Genomic DNA, 15,397 nt, shown 5'->3' with positions numbered 1-15,397 from the left:
AGATGTAATTTGGGGTTGCCTAGAAATGCCTCATTGACACTTTAATAATGACGAATGTACTTCTCGAGTTAGATAATTAGTTATAATTACCTAATTAAATCTCAGTAACGAAAAAAATACTGGCGGCTACTCCACTCTATTTGAAAGAATGTGCACTAGGTTTTCTTCGAATAACGCAATTGCGCTTCTTTTAAGTCTTGCCGCATGATAGTTGGTATATCCTGTATAATTCACTCAGTAAACGAAATGAGGCGAAGCCGGATCGACTCGAAATAAGAATCAACAGTAGTCATACACAGCAGAAAAACAGAGAGAGAGAGAGAGAGAGAACGATGATGCAGTTTCTCCGGAAAGGCGAAGCAGTATTAGCGATAGTTAAGTATAAAACAATTTGCAATTCGTTATACGAAATTTTCAAACTTTCGCACACCCCTGTTTAGCATAACATTTCTACATTTCGATAGACAAGTACAAATAAATTCTCCTATGCTTTCCTTGGCTTCTGTTGGCTTCATATTGTTAGAAATTTACTTGTACGATAACAAACACTAAATGTTTTCTTTTTGTTGTCATCGTAAGAGGATGGCGCCTGTACATGCTTGTATCTATTTTCTATTTCCCAAACTAAAAAAAATAGCTTGACACGTACCTTCAAATTGTAGTCACTATAAAAAAAATTGGCTGAAGGCTTAGCTTGGTTAAGCCTGGAAGATTGCGAAAGCAATACCCTTGGCTGCGCGTTGGTTCGGCTGATGGTGTGGCCATGGTTGCCCTTTGTTAAACTTATGGCTATTCATCATCCGACATAGCGCAAGGCAGCGCGCCGACCACTGCGAGGAGCCGAGCTGTAGCCCCATTTATTCTCCTAGCGTGACGTCACACCAGCGAGCGCCCTCTCTCGGTAGCGCCGCAGCAGCGGCGCACAAGGCTTTACCTCCACCATCGATGCCGCGAGCTGGGGCCGCGTCTCTCGGTCTGGCGTGACGTCACACGGTCACGTGACGCGCAGCTGTGTAAGGAGGCGCCACGACCACCGATGGGCCGAAGGTGCGAGCAGTATTGCTTTCGCAATAAAAGGATGATGGCTTAAGGTCTACGAGGAGCAAAGTGCGAGCGGGGGCAAATTTATTCTCGAATGCGGTCATTTTTTTCCACACACACACTCCAGTTGGCATGCACAGAGTTCGTCGCGTGCAGGAAACACGCTATCCATCGCAATTTGCGGGCTATGAGTAACCCGATCGCTTTGTGAGCTGGTTTTAAAGGTTCGAGAGAGTCGCTTGCTGCTGTGGGCGCTTGCTTTCGTCTGTGCGTTTCCCCGTCGTTTATAGGACGTGAAGTAAGACGCTGCGTGATCCGCCCACAGAAACATGCTGCAGTGTAATTTCATTTAGGTGCATGTTAGAGATTCCGAAGTCCTTAAGATTAATCTGGAGCCCCACGCTATGGTGTGCCCTACAAGTATATCGCGTTTTTGGCACGCACACGGCAAGATTTTTGCCGTAATCGTCACAGTAACGCTTGGTCGTGCGAAGTCACCAGCTGTAATGGGGACCACTTTGTCATTTCATTATAAAATTGAGAACCATGTTTAGTGACAGAGAGAGAGAGAGAGAGATAAAATAATGTAGAGAAAGGCAGGGAGGTTAACCAGAGGTAGTTCCGGTTGGCTATCCTGCGCAGGGGGAAGGGTTAACAGAGATAAAGAGAGAAACAGAGTGGAATGGAGAGATAGAAAGAAAGAGAGACAAGCACGAACAAAGCGCGTAAACCAGTGTTGCGCTTATGGACATCCATCAGCTCGCAAGTGATAGAATTGAAAATTATTATGCGAGAGTACAGGAATGAACACTGTATCCTTGTCTATGTATCTATTGTTGGCTTTGTCAGCAGACGGACCCACTGAACTCACAGGATTAAGTGCACCAGTCGAAAGGCAAATATTCAAGTTGAAGTGTCACTGAAATGTGCATACGTACAAACATTTGTTTAAGCTAATGCGCAGCAAGCTTTAAGAAAGCTTTCTTTTTTTTTTTAGAATTGATGAAATTTCGTGTTTGTTCTTCTGCGTGAGTTCGCGTGCCATTAGCGGCTGCGTGCCGCAGTCTCAAGGGTGCATGGAGCGAGAAATTGTGCGCAAAGAGTGAAATGATACATTATGCATTAATTTACTCGTTTTTTAGTACATGTACAGGCCGTCCAAGCAGAAATTATCATAACTAAAACCAGTAATTATTAAGATGTTTATTGTATCGAACACAAAATTAATAGCCGCCGTCTCGCAGTCTGCTTACGGCATGTTTATTTTTTAAATATATCTATCTATCTATAGAAACTTTACATTGGTCTTCAGAATCAGAATCAGTTTATTGAAAGCAAAAATGGGGATAATTACATGATAAGTATATACAGAAAGAGGTCCCGTAGTTAGAAACTGAAATGGAACCTCCTGTGCATGATGACAAGATTTAATAAAACATCAATGGCAACATGTGAAATTTCAGATAATAAAGGTTTTAGGAGACAAGGCATAAATGAACAGAAAAGCAGCAGATGAATGTATTAAGCAATAACAAGGCTTTGGATTAGACAACAAAAAGTGAAACTACAAAAAATTGCTTTAAAGAAAGAAGTAAACAAAACGCGAGAGACATGTAGAGAAACGAAGTGAAAGTTAAGAATATAACACATAGTACCCTCAAATGGGGAAGTCGGAGGAAGCTAAAAGAAAATACTTAAGTTCTGTACGAAACCTGTGAGCTTTGAACAATTTTAAAGGGAATGGTAATATGTTCCACAGCGATAAAGCTGAAAAATGTAATGACTGCTTACCATAGTTGGTGAGAACGATGGGTAAAATGAAGTTCATATTTCATGCAAATCTAGTATTATTTACATTAGTAAGGGATGTCTTTGGTATGGTGGTTACTGGAATATCATTGTTTAATGACCTAAAAATAAATATGGCCAGGTTATATTTAACAATATCAGTCACATTCAAAATATTATGTGCATGTAACAGCTGAATTGCGCTAATGCTACGAGGTGAAAATGTTATTAGTCGAATAGCTTGATTCTGAATGACTTGCAACGAAGTTAGGTGACTGTTATAAGTGCTTCCCCGTGATCCAATGTTATAGTTAATATTAGAATGAACAAAAGCATAAGAAAGCGACTTGAGAGTAGAAAATGAGAAATATGGTCGTGCTTTCATTAAAACGCGTATTCCGTATGCCATTGTTTTTTCACATTAGCTATGTGAAGGTGAAATTTAAGATGACGATCAAATTCCACACCTAAATAGGTGCAATGATCGACTGCAGTGATTAAGTGATTGTTGATGGAAATAGATTGAGCTCAGGCGGTCGCTGATGTGAGGCAAAGACGACAAAATTGGTCTTTTTATGGTTAATCTGCAGCTTGTTAAGTTGACACCATGTGGAAATTTTCACGAGATCTTCATTTAGCTTACGTGTTAGCGTTGATATACAATTGTTAGAACTAAATATAGTAGTATCATCAGCGTAAAGAATACACTTAGATGAGGAGAGGCAACTAGGCAGATCATTACTATAAATTAGGAAAAGTAGAGGACCTAATATGGACCCCTGTGGTACACCAATGTTAGTAGTAGCTTCTTTAGAGTAGTACCCAGAAATGTTAACGACTTCTTTTCAATCTTTTAAGTTACTGCGGATGAGAAGTAGAGGCGGACCAGTTACTCCGATGGCCTCAAGTTTAGCACAAAGAATTGTATGATTAAGTGTGTCGAAGGCCTTGGATAGATCACCGAATATCTACGCTGCAAAATTACCATCATCAATCGCTTTTTTAAGATAATCAGCAAGAGAAATAAGGGCTAGAGTAGTTGAAAAGCCAGAACGAAAGCCAAACTGATAAGGGGAAAGAATACTAAATTTATCTAAATATTTTGTTCGACGCTTTTCGATAAGGTTTCCAATAACTTTATTAAAAAATGAAAGAACGCAAATGGGTCTGTAATTTTGCGTAAGCGTACGATCACCTTTTTTGAAAACGGGAGTGACTCGACCGCGTTTAAGTTCACGTGGAAAACACCTGTTTTAAAAATCAAGTTAATGATAGCTGAGAGGACGTTAGCGATATGTTCCGTGATCACTTTAATGTGGTAGGCGTTAATATTATCTAGGCCAGCACTAGTGGCTTTAAGCGTTTTAATTACTAAAAATACTTCATCAGGTGTTGTTGGAAAAAGGAAAAATGAATGAGGTAAGCGTTTAAAGGACATGTTACAGCATGAAGCGGAATCAGAAGTGTTGTTGAAGAAAGCGTCACAAAAGGCATTTGCATCAAGCGGATTAATGTGTACCATGTCATTGTGAATGATTCTCGAAATGACGTTCTGAGAGTTACGGCTTAAAAAGGTGTTAACTATTTCCCACTTTTTTCTAGTGTTACTACCACGTTCTATAATTTTTTTGTTCGTTATAATTTCTCTTCGCACTTCTCAGCTGTGCAGAAAGTGAGTTCGAATATTTTTATAACGGGCAAGTAATTTAGTATTGAAAGGTTGCTTCTTTGCTTTCTTGTGCAAATTTTCACGTGACCGCATTGCTTTCAGAAGGCTATCTGTAAGCCACGGATTTTCTGGCAATAATACCTTTTTTCTGCATTTTATTTTATGAGAGTGGCAGTTGAAATGCGATGAAAGTGTCGTTAAAAACTGCGAAAAAGTTTTTTTGAGGTTCATTAAATGATACAACTTCTTACCAGTCAGTTTTAGTTACGCTAGCAAGGAACATCTCTTTGTCAAGTATAACTCTGTAAAATGACGTGTTAGATATGGCTGAGTGATTGCGCAGGCGTAGAACGATAGGATAGTGATCTGTAATATCGGTGGTAATAATGCCAGCCTCAGGTGGATTTGTTAATTTCGACAATGCGTGATCAATTACGGTGCCATCGGCAATGTTAGGGCAACGAGTAGGGAGAGAAATTAAACATTCATATCCAAAACTATGGAAGATGCTTGAATAACTAGAGGAATTAGATGAATTGGTATCTATGAGGTTAATGTTGATATCGCCCATGATCACTGCGTTACAATTAGCGCATGATATTTTTTTCATGGTTTGATCAAGGGCACTACAGAAGTAAGTAACTAGAGAAGAAGGTGAGCGATAAATGCAGCCAAACACTAAGTTCTTTTTGTCTATACTTAAGACGGGGGAATCAAATTCAACAAACACAGATTCACAGTTAGTAATATTCAACTACAAATCAGGCCGTCGTTTATATGGAATGTTAGATGAGACAAGTATAGCTGAACCGCCATGATTACTCGTCTCTCTGTGAGAATACTCAGAAGTGTATGAGTTAAAGCAGAATAGGTCCTTGTCAGCATTACTAAGCCAGGTTTCAGATACACATATTATTGAAAAGGTGTTGTTAAATGTCGAAAACAGGCGCTGAAAATCGTCAAAATGCTTGCGGAGACTTCTAGCATTGAAGTAAATAATTGAATGGTAGTCGCGCGACATCAATTTGTTCAGCGCAGATGTTGAGAGGTAAGAATCCATGGTGAATGGTAATGAAATTTTAGAATCGAGGCATTTAGTTGAAAACAGAAAGGTCAGACTCATCCGCAATGCGACAAACACGGCTCTCATTAGTCTTTCTCGCCTTTATCTGACAATTCTTCGTCCACAATTGCTTCCAGTTGTTAGCTTTCTTTAGCACCAGTGCTTTAGAAAAGAGTGCCTTATTTTGTGGTGTCAAGTGGTCATTGACAAATGTGGGAAGGTTGTTATCATATTTTCCGATGTCATTCAGGCAGAGCCTTGCCTTTCGTGCCTTACTGATAAAATCGTTCTTTTTCGCTCGAGAACGGAACCTAGCAATTAAATTTTTCTTACCCTTAGCTTTAGTAGAGACTCGATGAACAACATCGACATCAGAGGAAGTCACGGGGCATCCACATTTCCTGCCCACTGTCTCCAAAACTGCAACACAGTCCTCACCCTGACTCCAGGGGATACCCCTGGTTTCTATATTGTTCATGCGAGAATACTGCTCGAGCTCGGAGACCCTTCGGAAAGTAAACAGTTTTCCGTTTTCAGGGCTTTGTTTTCTGCCATAAGTGAGGCCTTTTCACTGTGCAGCTTGTCGACCAGATCATTTAGAAATTTTAGACTGGATTCAAGGCCCTAAACGTGCTTCTTGATCTCTAGCACGTCTACCCCAGATGTCTTCATGTTAACGATAATTTTGTCAACAATGCGATCAGTCAATCGATCCGATTCATTAAGAAGTCTAGACTCCGGTTCATCAATTCTCTTAGCGAGCTCAGCACAGGTAGGCATGTCTAACTGCACTCAACTAAAGAACACTAAAAAGTTAATGCAAGGACACAAGTAGCGTAAAAGCAGTTCTTGGCAGCAGCGACAGTAACAGGATAAAGAAAACGACAGATCGTAACGGTCGTAACAAACCAGTACAACCAGAAAGGAATGCGTGAGCTGGTGCGCGAGCACTGCCGCTGCTGCCAGACTGGTCGACAACAGATGAAGGTGGCCTAAATTTAAGTAGCGATGCTGGGACAAGCGAGCACCGCCCGGTGGTCTTCTGTGAAGATCTTGAATGACAAGATGACTTCTTTGATGTCACGTGCAGTTGATCCAGACAAATCCGGGTGGTCTTCTGAGATGATCTTGCTTGACAAGGTAGCCTGTACAACCAGAAAGGAATGCGTGAGCTGGTGCGCGAGCACTGCCACTGCTGCCAGACTGGTCGACAACAGATGAAGGTGGCCTAAATTTAAGTAGCGATGCTGGGACAAGCGAGCACCGCCCGGTAGTCTTCTGTGAAGATCTTGAATGACAAGATGACTTCTTTGATGTCACGTGCAGTTGATCCAGACAAATACGGGTGGTCTTCTGAGATGATCTTGCTTGACAAGGTAGCTTGTACAACCAGAAAGGAATGCGTGAGCTGGTGCGCGAGCACTGCCGCTGCTGCCAGACTGGTCGACAACAGATGAAGGTGGCCTAAACTTAAGTAGCGATGCTGGGACAAGCGAGCACCGCCCGGTGGTCTTCTGTGAAGATCTTGAATGACAAGATGACTTCTTTGATGTCACGTGCAGTTGATCCAGACAAATCCGTGTGGTCTTCTGAGATGATCTTGCTTGACAAGATAGCCTGTACAACCAGAAAGGAATGCGTGAGCTGGTGCGCGAACACTGCCGCTGCTGCCAGACTGGTCGACAACAGATGAAGGTGGCCTAAACTTAAGTAGCGATGCTGGGACAAGCGAGCACCGCCCGGTGGTCTTCTGTGAAGATCTTGAATGACAAGATGACTTCTTTGATGTCACGTGCAGTTGATCCAGACAAATCCGGGTGGTCTTCTGAGATGATCTTGCTTGACAAGGTAGCCTGTACAACCAGAAAGGAATGCGTGAGCTGGTGCGCGAGCACTGCCGCTGCTGCCAGACTGGTCGACAACAGATGAAGGTGGCCTAAACTTAAGTAGCGATGCTGGGACAAGCGAGCACCGCCCGGTGGTCTTCTGTGAAGATCTTGAATGACAAGATGACTTCTTTGATGTCACGTGCAGTTGATCCAGACAAATCCGGGTGGTCTTCTGAGATGATCTTGCTTGACAAGATAGCCTGTACAACCAGAAAGGAATGCGTGAGCTGGTGCGCGAGCACTGCCGCTGCTTCCGAGACTGGTCGACAACAGATGAAGGTGGCCTTTAAGTAGCGATGCTGGGACAAGCGAGCGCAGCCCGGTGGTCTTCTGTGAAGATCTTGAATGACAAGATGACTTCTTTGATGTCACGTGCAGTTGATGCAGACAAATCCGGGTGGTCTTCTGAGATGATCTTGCTTGACAAGGTAGTCTGTACAACCAGAAAGGAATGCGTGAGCTGGTGCGCGAGCACTGCCGCTGCTGCCAGACTGGTCGACAACAGATGAAGGTGGCCTAAATTTAAGTAGCGATGCTGAGACAAGCGAGCACCGCCCGGTGGTCTTCTGTGAAGATCTTGAATGACAAGATGACTTCTTTGATGTCACGTGCAGTTGATCCAGACAAATCCGGGTGGTCTTCTGAGATGATCTTGCTTGACAAGGTAGTCTGTACAACCAGAAAGGAATGCGTGAGCTGGTGCACGAGCACTGCCGCTGCTGCCAGACTGGTCGACAACAGATGAAGGTGGCCTAAATTTAAGTAGCGATGCTGAGACAAGCGAGCACCGCCCGGTGGTCTTCTGTGAAGATCTTGAATGACAAGATGACTTCTTTGATGTCACGTGCAGTTGATCCAGACAAATCCGGGTGGTCTTCTGAGATGATCTTGCTTGACAAGGTAGTCTGTACAACCAGAAAGGAATGCGTGAGCTGGTGCGCGAGCACTGCCGCTGCTGCCAGACTGGTCGACAACAGATGAAGGTGGCCTAAATTTAAGTAGCGATGCTGGGACAAGCGAGCACCGCCCGGTGGTCTTCTGTGAAGATCTTGAATGACAAGATGACTTCTTTGATGTCACGTGCAGTTGATCCAGACAAATCCGGGTGGTCTTCTGAGATGATCTTGCTTGACAAGATAGCCTGTACAACCAGAAAGGAATGCGTGAGCTGGTGCGCGAGCACTACCGCTGCTTCCGAGACTGGTCGACAACAGATGAAGGTGGCCTTTAAGTAGCGATGCTGGGACAAGCGAGCACCGCCCGGTGGTCTTCTGTGAAGATCTTGAATGACAAGATGACTTCTTTGATGTCACGTGCAGTTGATCCAGACAAATCCGTGTGGTCTTCTGAGATGATCTTGCTTGACAAGATAGCCTGTACAACCAGAAAGGAATGCGTGAGCTGGTGCGCGAGCACTACCGCTGCTTCCGAGACTGGTCGACAACAGATGAAGGTGGCCTTTAAGTAGCGATGCTGGGACAAGCGAGCACAGCCCGGTAGTCTTCTGTGGAGATCTTGAATGACAAGATGACTTCTTTCATGTCACGTGCAGTTGATCCAGCCAAATCCGGGTGGTCTTGCGAGATGATCTGGCTTGACAAGATAGCCTGTACAACCAGAAAGGAATGCGTGAGCTGGTGCGCGAGCACTGCCGCTGCTGCCGAGACTGGTCGGCAACAGATGAAGGTGGCCTTTAAGTAGCGATGCTGGGACAAGCGAGCACCACCTGGTGGTCTTCTGTGGATATCTTGAATGACAAGATGACTTTTTTGATGTCACGTGCAGTTGATCCAGCCAAAGCCGGTTGGTCTTGCGAGATGACCTTGCTTGACAAGATAGCCTGTACAACCAGAAAGGAATGCGTGAGCTGGTGCGCGAGCACTGCCGCTGCTGCCGAGACTGGTCGGCAACAGATGAAGGTGGCCTTTAAGTAGCGATGCTGGGACAAGCGAGCACCACCTGGTGGTCTTCTGTGGATATCTTGAATGACAAGATGACTTTTTTGATGTCACGTGCAGTTGATCCAGCCAAAGCCGGTTGGTCTTGCGAGATGACCTTGCTTGACAAGATAGCCTGTACAACCAGAAAGGAATGCGTGAGCTGGTGCGCGAGCACTGCCGCTGCTGCCGAGACTGGTCGGCAACAGATGAAGGTGGCCTTTAAGTAGCGATGCTGGGACAAGCGAGCACCGCCTGGTGGTCTTCTGTGAAGATCTTGATTGACAAGATCAGAGATTCAGGGACACATTGGGCAAGGGTGGAATAAAGTTACATCAACATAAAACTAGCGTAATCCAACAAGGCAACAAAAAGGATCGGATAATAAGAACATTATGCGCACAACGCAATAGCACACAAAAAATACGATAACGTGCGCACAGGGAGATACTAGTAAAATTTTACACGGACATCATTGCACTACACAGTCAGGGTAAAATGAGAAAATTGTGATATCAATTGGTGAGTAACAACGATGTAAAGTACAAAAAGAAAGAAAGAAAGGAAGACGAACAAGACAGCCAACAACTAAACTCTGCCACCTACGATAAGCTACCAGTTCACAGACAACCAATGGTGTAAAAACATACGTATGATCTGTGTAGAAAAATGAACTAAAGATGTAACCTTAAGTACGGGCTATAACTACAACATCGATGGACAGGGATAAAAAGAGTAGAGCAAAAATAAGGACACTAAAGGGGACGAAGCGGTGAAAAATTGCCGCGGATACATCCTGAGAAAATCTTCCACGACACGCGAAAAGAGAGGCAATGCGGATATTGGCATCTCGCGCGGTCTGCCTTCTACGGATGCTTCCACGAGCACCAGATCACCAGATGGATGGATGGATGGACGGATGGACGGACGCATGTATGTATGTATGTATGTATGTATGTATGTATGTATGTATGTATGTATGTATGTATGTATGTATGTATGTATGTATGTATGTATGTATGTATGTATGTATGTATGTACGTACGTACGTATGTATGTATGTATGTATGTATGTATGTATGTATGTATGTATGTATGAGTGTCCCCTTTGGAACAGGGCGGTGGCTTGCGCCACCAAGCTCTTGCTATTATACTGCCTAATGTCCTACCTAGGTTCAAAACAAAAAATAAAAAAACACGATTAATTCCCATAACCAAATTTTCTGACCCCATAGTGTGAATTTTGTTTTTCCATCTATTTCCATCTATCTGTTGCCTTCGTTTATCCATATACCAAGGTATTCTTTTACCCGACGTATTTCCTGGCCGTGTATTGCCACTGTCTGTTCACTGTTTTCATTAAATACCATAACACCTGATTTTCTAACACTAAATTTCAAACCTAAATTGTTGCCTTCCTGTCCACAGGTATTAGCCAGAAGTTGCAAATCACTTGTCTTGTTAGCTAGCAACACAATGTCGTCCACGTAAAATAAACATGGAAGCTGCTGCTCTACTACTGCACCCGCCTGTTTGTATGACAGATCAAAGTCGATATTACTTCTTTCTAGCGCCCTCTCCATCCTCACCATGTACATGACAAACAGCAGTGGGGATAAAGGGCAAGTCTCTTGTTGATATCAACTTTCTCCTCGCTCCTCATCCCATCCCATCCAACGCAAACGGTATTTTCTAGGTAAATCTCTCTGAAAAGCTGTAGACAATGTCCTTACTTATTTTATTTATTTATTTATTTATTTATTTATGGTCGCATAAGCATTCCCCTTCCAGAATATCCCACAAAACATTGCGTACTACGTTGTCATGCGCTACTGTAATCCCTAAAAGGGCCACATATAACAGTCTGCTTCCTACACTTGATATTTCGAGACACTGAGTAAGAACAAATAAGTTATCATCCAAACGCCTACCTATTCTTAAGCTATTCAGAAGTTCTCCCCAAATGCCATTATTCTCTGCCCATGCTCGCAGCTTTAATTTAATTGCCTGCATTGAATTGCCTACATTGAACAAGTGAATTCTATGTTTCTCCCCCTTACCTTTATAAATTAAACTCATTCTACTTTGTCGCCAGTTGTCTGGTATTCGTCTATCTTTTAAAGTTTCTTGCGCTGCTTTCATCAGAGCTCCCTTCTAGTTCATTAACCAGCCTAACGGGAACCTCGTCGAGCCCTGTGGCTGTGCGCCTAGGAAATTAGAGCGCTCGGCTAACAGCACCATCTCGGGGCAGCCAGGCGCGCGCGCCGCATTACATTTTTTTTCTTTTTTTCTGCGGGTGCGGGGGGGGGGGGGGCGTTGATAGGACGTCAGGAACAAAACCTGCCAGCGTGCGCGATCTCGGAGGCCCTGGCCGACTACTCGGACTGAACTGTTTCCATTGCCATTGTACAACAGAACAATGCTAAGCTGCAAAAATAAGAACAACACACTGGACCGATGTCTTCACTACGGTTTGAAAGCGTCGTAAAATGGATTTTGTCGCGGTTTCGGTGAGACTCTTAAGTTATTTCAAAATCCTCTTTCTAAAGGGAATTTCTTTTGCGACGTTTTTAAAACAAGATCTAGACTGTATTAAAATGGATTCAAGCCCGACATTCGACTACATTTACGGCGTCTTCTAAAGTATGAGCTTTTGTTCCGTGTCTTCTTTCATACGTTTTCATTGTCTGGAATTAACGGTAAAAAAAAAAAAAGAAACACGTTGTGTATCCGTTTTGTGATACCTGCTCCCTCCATGCCTTTTCCCTCCTGGCTACGCCACTGATGCCTGCTGGTTATTGCACACTTGCAATAACCAGCATTCATTCATTCATTCATTCATTCATTCATTCATTCATTCATTCGCAGGGCATGCTCAAGAGGCTTACTGCTTTCAAACCGAAGCCGTCGCCAAGCCTCTTTTTGCGTTGACGTGTCGATTCGCTTTCGAATTTTCCCCTGACGTCTACAAAACAACCTTGCATTACAACCTCCCAGATTCGTTCCCTCCGCGAGAAAACGCATCTCATGTGAAAAGTCAAAGCTCAGGTACTCGCGCTGTTCGTCGAAACTAACGATAAAGCTCCATGCACGCAACTAATGAGCGCTGTGGCTGCCCCGTCGGCGTTGGAGTCTCGCTTCGGCTATGTGGCCTGAAACTACGCAAGTGAAGTCGCCCATGCATGCCCTGCGTATATGGAGCACGAACCTTATCGGCAGGCTGAGGATATGGGGACTTGTTTACGCGCGCTCTTTTCTCACGTTGCGCCGCAGCAAGTGTCAAGTTGTGGCACGATAGGGAGTTACGCGCATTTTTCGTTCTCTTGCGCTTCGCGCATTGCCTAATTCTCGCACTGATTTTCAAAAGCACGCGTTCATAAGCTGACGACTTCTCTGTTTACAGATGCTGTGGCTTCAAACGCGGCTTAACAATACGATCAATCCTGCAAGCGCGCGCGGCCTGGCGCCCTAGCGCGGCGTCTCAATGCAAGAGCCACAAATGAAGAAATACGGGAAGCATGGAGAACGAGCGCACCCACCGTTCAACAGCGCGCCGCACGCTGAAGGAGCGACAGCTTGAGGATTGAAGTAGCGTGCGCCTTGGTGTATCTCCCCACCGTTGGTGAGCTGCTGCTGCAGGGGCACAGCGATATGCACGGACGTCGTACTTTGCTCAACCGTATTTTTTTCCCCGTGTGCCAAATGCCAGTTTACTTTAAATAAATTTATTTAGCTGCCTGGACTTTTCTGTGAATAAACGTGCTGCCAACCGGTCAACATTGAGATTCGCAAGATTCCCGCCGGCACGACGAGAAAGAGGAGACTCCGACGCAACGTGCGTCGGAATGCGTCGGAGTCCGGAATTCTCGCTTTGAAATGTAATTATCAATGATTTTAACGTAAAAGTTATCTTGCGTTTGCTTAACGCGAATGCACCACACCTTGCTTGCGCGTTATCTTTTTTTAGCCTGTAATCCGCAGTTCTTGCTTCTTACGTAGCCTTTTATCGGCTTCGCTTTGGATGTCAGTTAGGCGTTTGTCAAAGTTTGTATACGGCTGCCACGTGAACAACAGCCGGCAACGCAGCTTGCGTCGGAGTACGGAGCGGCCGCGTGGCTCGGGCGTCGGTGAGAACGCGCTGGTGGCGTGGGTGATCAGAAGTCCTCGCTAAAAACCGCCAGCAAATGGACACCTATACTAGGGGATAACTTTTCTTGGCAGTGGTGTGAAAGCTACGGGACCGGAACGCAGTGTCTACCTAATGCGTCCCGAAAGCCTTCCTCAAATCAATAAATAATTTTCTCGTTTCCATAACTCAAGTAAGTTCTACTTGAGCACAAAACGACCTGAGTGAAAATGGTCTAAATTGGACCAGAAACGCGTTTTTTTTTTCCTTCTTTGTCCTGTATATGTTTTCAGACATGTTGGCCTGTACGTGGGATGCTATTGTACGCGAATACATTTGTCTTGCTTTTTTCTGTGAGATGCAACACATATATGTAAACAATATGTATTTACAATGAGTGTAAAACCTTCGCGCTGCCAGTCAAACAGGGGCAAGGGCCTTGTCAAGCTGCTTGTAGCAGCTTTTTTGCTCTTGTCCCAGCATTCTTTATTTTCCTACGCGGAAGAATGCTGAATAAAGATTTTGATTTGATTTGATTACTACGTTAACGACAATGCTATTTCTATACCTACTCTGGCTACCGAGCCGACCCGCGGCGGAGGTAAAGCAGGCTTCAAGCACTCCGCCACGTGGTCTGCGCTGCTGTGGGTATGACGTCACGCGTGTAGGAGATGCCGGCGCCGCTGCAGCAGCGGTTGCGGCAGATGCATGGGAGGTGCTGTGACCGCGGCGGCGCTTGTGTCGGCCTAGTGTGGTGTCGTATGAGAAAAAAAATGCGTGATTTCATAATGTAGGCAGCCCGTGTACGCAGCCTAAACAGCTTCGCTGATAATCTGTCCCCATGGAAATGTTGCGGCCTCACAATTTTTTTAAACTGTTGTCGAAAAAGTGTAGCTCCGCCTACTTCACTCGACGCCAGTTGCACACTCCAGGCGCATTTCTGGCGTTGGCGTTGCCGTGAGGTTCTGTAAGAAGTACAGAACCTCACTTCACAATTACACCAGCGTGTTCTCTTGAGATAAATCGGCTATATTCGCCAACACAATTAATGTCTACACAATATGTCACTCTTAAGTGAAAATAAAATTGGTTTTCCCGACGCCGTCCGTAGCGACGAGCAAACGCGCCAGCTAGGCGAGCCGTTTCGCATAGATATATTGCTGCGGCTGCTGCACTGAACGCTTGCGAGTCGAAATCATGCCCAAAATTTACTATTTAGCGCAGCGTTTTACAACACGCACACTTTCGAGGTCATTTTATTCTGATAGTTATTTCGCATTGTGCCACGTCCCACGTTATTTTTGTGCCACCGTCCACGGCGAAAGAGGCGAGCGTCTCGGCCGGTGAGAAAAAAGAAAACAGATTCAGCGTGTCTTGTCGGCTTCTATATACAGTGAAGTTTTTAAATGCATCAGGAGCGCTGAAAAACGCGTTTTTCGTTTATTCAATGTGAGCGCGAAGTGAGACCAAACGCTTTTTTCATGTTGGCTAACAATACAAAGCACCTTTGAACTAACGTTATAGGGGTTAACAGGGTCAAGTGTACTCCTGACAGTTTTTTAACTTAGGGACGCCCTATCGGGCTACTTATTTCCCGCACCTCTTAGAATTTACCGTATTACTGCAATAAATCTGAATCTGCGCCATTTGTTTGTGGTACCTGGCCTCCCCTAGGTGGCGCTGATGCGACCCTCCACGCGGTTGCCAGGCCTCGAAACGCATGCGCAACGTGAGGCCATCTTCTCCGGTGCCTTTTCCCCCGTCTTGTCGCAGCTCTCCACGTCGCAGCCCCCTAGCGGCCAACGACCGCATGCGCAGGACGGCTTCTCCCCTCTACCTTCGACTGCTGCGGGCAAAGTAATGTGAGCCATCGCTCCTAGACGA

Source organism: Dermacentor andersoni, chromosome 8 (assembly GCF_023375885.2).
Source record: "Dermacentor andersoni chromosome 8, qqDerAnde1_hic_scaffold, whole genome shotgun sequence".
Lineage (NCBI taxonomy): Eukaryota > Metazoa > Arthropoda > Arachnida > Ixodida > Ixodidae > Dermacentor > Dermacentor andersoni.
This window is presented reverse-complemented; position numbering follows the sequence as displayed.